Source organism: Empidonax traillii, unplaced genomic scaffold (genome assembly GCF_003031625.1).
Source record: "Empidonax traillii isolate 1590-97213 ecotype Southwest subspecies unplaced genomic scaffold, ASM303162v1 scaffold2498:size38256, whole genome shotgun sequence".
Lineage (NCBI taxonomy): Eukaryota > Metazoa > Chordata > Aves > Passeriformes > Tyrannidae > Empidonax > Empidonax traillii.
The window spans coordinates 19,767-23,050 of record NW_020957691.1 but is presented as its reverse complement, the minus strand read 5'-3'; positions in this window follow the sequence as shown (position 1 = coordinate 23,050).

Below are 3,284 nucleotides of genomic sequence, written 5' to 3'. Positions count from 1 at the left end.
CTGAGCCCCCCCAGCTCCCTCAGCCTCTCCTCATGGCAATTGTGCTCCAGTCCCTTCCCCAGCCTCGTTGCTCTTCTCTGCCCCTGCTCCAGCCCCTCCATGTCCTTGCTGAGCTGAGGGCCCAGAGCTGGACACAGCACTCCAGGGGTGGCCTCCCAGGGACAGAATCCCTTCCCTGCTCCTGTTCCCACACTGAATGAGCCATTTCACCTCTTCTCCCAAGGATGGAGGGATGTGATCTCATGGCACAGGACGGTGCTGGGACTTTGTGATTTTTCTCTACTTTCTGTGTTCAGCCCACTTTGCTCTGTGACTCTGTGGGTTTGGGATAGATGGATGGAGAAATCCCCACCAAGGACTGCTCATAGAATCATAGAAATCATGGAATCATGGAATGGTTTGGGTTGGAACTTAAAGATCATCCAGTTCCACCCCCCTGCCGTGGGCAGGGACACCTTCCACTAGCCCAGGCTGCTCCAAGCCCTGTCCAACCTGGCCTTGGACACTTCCAGGGATGGGGCAGCCACAGCCTCTCTGGGCAACCTGTGCCAGGGCATCCCTACCCCCACAGAGAAGAATTTCTTCCTAAAACCCAACCTAAACCCACCCTTTCTTTCAAACAGAATTGTTTCTGTTTGCTGGGACATGTTTACTACCTGCTTCTCATTTTTAGGAGTAATTAATCATTTAAATCTGTTCACAAAAACCGCCCAGAGCCTTTTTTTTTTTTTCTTTTAAACTGTTTTTAATTTATTTATTGCGAAGGGCTTTGTTTCAGTGTCACCCACGAGGATGTGCAGGATTGTGACACAGCTACGAAACGAGAGGAATAATCATCAGCCAGCTTTGATGCTGAAAGCCCTTGTGTCTAAATCCCGACTCTGAGCTCAGAGCAGAAGTTGCTGCCGAGCTTCAAAGCCTTGTTGGGATGATTTGTTAACTTGGCAATGAGTCCTTCCAGTGCTCCCACTTGATTTGTGTCCAGGGAGTGCAGGACACTTTCCAGGTGCAAAGGTACCGGTTTTCCTGAGAGAGGGATCTCCCAGAAAGCTTGGCTGGGAATGCTGTTGCAGTTTTTCCCTCCCCCTAAAATCAAGATCTGGATACCCAGTGCACCCTTGTCCCAGTTTTCAGCCTGAATCTGAATATGCAGCTATTTATGACGAGAACCTACATCTTGATACCCGAAATAGAGCCGAGCAGAACCTCGGGAGGGATTAAAAAAACATGAGAAAAAAAAAACAAAAACAGCTCTGCATTTCAACAGCTCAGGTGTGTCGGGGACCTGCTGTGCTTAAAAACAGGATTTCAGGGAGAGTGGGGAATATTTGCTGGTGTTTGGGAAGATTTCCAGCTGGAAGTGACAGGCACTGGTGTCTGGTGAAATGTGGGGTTTTTTTGGAGGGGAAAGCTGAAATAAAAGGAGTTGCCCCCAGTGTGGATCCAAATCTGGAATTATAACACTCATGAGGTTGGAAGGCAGCTCTGGGTTCTGTGGTGCAACCCCTGGGCTGGTTTGGGAGGGACAATCCAGCTGCTTTTCCCTGGTTCCTGTTCTTTCCCCCATGAGCACAGATCTGTTCTCCACTTCCCCGCCCTTCAAAAGCTGTTTAGTGCACCTACATCTTTCCAGACCTGCACTCCCAGCAGGATTTAGCCCAGGAACTGAGCAGACATTGAGTTCCCAGGAGAGGAGGGATGCTATGAAACGAGGAACAGGAATGATTTGGCCCTGATCCTCCTCTTGTGATCTGGAAAAACACGATCCCACTCCGAGCTGGACCCTCCTGGGCTACAGAGAGGGATAATGCAGCAACCTGCTGCCACCCATCCCATGGGATACTCACTCCCAGGACAGGGCAGAGATGTTTCCTGGGATTATTTCTGAGTGCTGGGGCTGGGAGGAGGTCACTGTGTCATTCCCTCTCCCCAGAAATAAAGCAGGAGGATCTTGGAGCCAATCAAACTTCCAGGGGTTTGTCCTTATCTCCTACAAGCTCCTAAAAGCCTCGTTAATCTCCGATGCACCTGATCCTCCTTAATAAACCCATCATGTTGTCACATGTTGTTTCAGAGCCCTGCTGATTACAGGATTCCATAAATCCCATTAACTCTTCCTTGGCCTCCAGGGCTGTCAGGAGGCTGCCAAACAAACGAGGTTATGGAGCAACCAGGGAGAAAAACAACAACAACACAGGGACATCCATCCATCCATCCACCTCCCACACACACAGTCCCACATGCACGTGCTCCTGCTGGCCTGGCCTTTCCCAAAAACACAGACACTCCCTAGAGCTCCCAAACTGCTGGCACAGGGTCTGGGAGAGAGCTGTGTCCTCTGTAGGATGGATCCCACCGCTCTGGCTCAGCTCTCTGGGAATTATTGTGAGGCTGGAGCAGGGGCAGAGAAGAGCAACGAGACTGGGGAAGGGACTGGAGCACAATTGCCATGAGGAGAGGCTGAGGGAGCTGGGGGGGCTCAGCCTGGAGAGGAGGAGGCTCAGGGGACACCTCAGCACTCTCCAAAACCCCCTGACAGGAGGGGGGAGCCAGGGAGGGTCGGGCTCTGCTCCCAGGACAAGGGGACACAGCCCTGAGCTGTGCCAGGGCAGGGTTAGGTTGGATATCAGGAAGAAATTCTTTCCAGAGACAGGGATCAGCCCTTGGGATGGGCTGCCCAGGGAGGGGATGGATTCCCCATCCCTGGGGGTGCTGAAGCAGAGCCCTGATCTGAGGCCACCAGCACCGAAATCTTCCACCCATATTCCCCAAAGGCAGAGATAAACCAGCCCCTATTCCCAAGCTGGCCATGATGGCATTTTTTTTTTCAAACCCCTTATTTTCTGGGTCAGAACTCAGATATTTTGCTGTTATCCCTCCCCTCCTCACCAGGCTGATTTTCCTCCTCCTCCACCACCGCGAGCGCGTCAGAGTCTGTCACCATCTCCTGGGTGTTGGTTTCTCTTCCAGATTTGGATGTCACCACCCCCCTCCCCAACAGAGTGCCAGCTGTCTTTGTGCTATAAACACTTCCTCCCCCGTGGCCTTTACCCACAGGAGCCAGGAGAGATTAGGAACAAAACCTGGCTTGTTTTCAGCCTGGCTTTGTAAGGACTTGGCTCATCTGATCGTGGCCTTGATCGTGAACAGGTGACAACTCGGGGCTGCTGGTTTGGATCTGATGAATGGCAGGTGCTTGTGAAGTCCCTGTGGGCTTCAGGAAATGGATATCCAGGTGGAAAAGGTTCTCCTGAAGACTGAAGGCAGCTCAACCCTATTTTTTT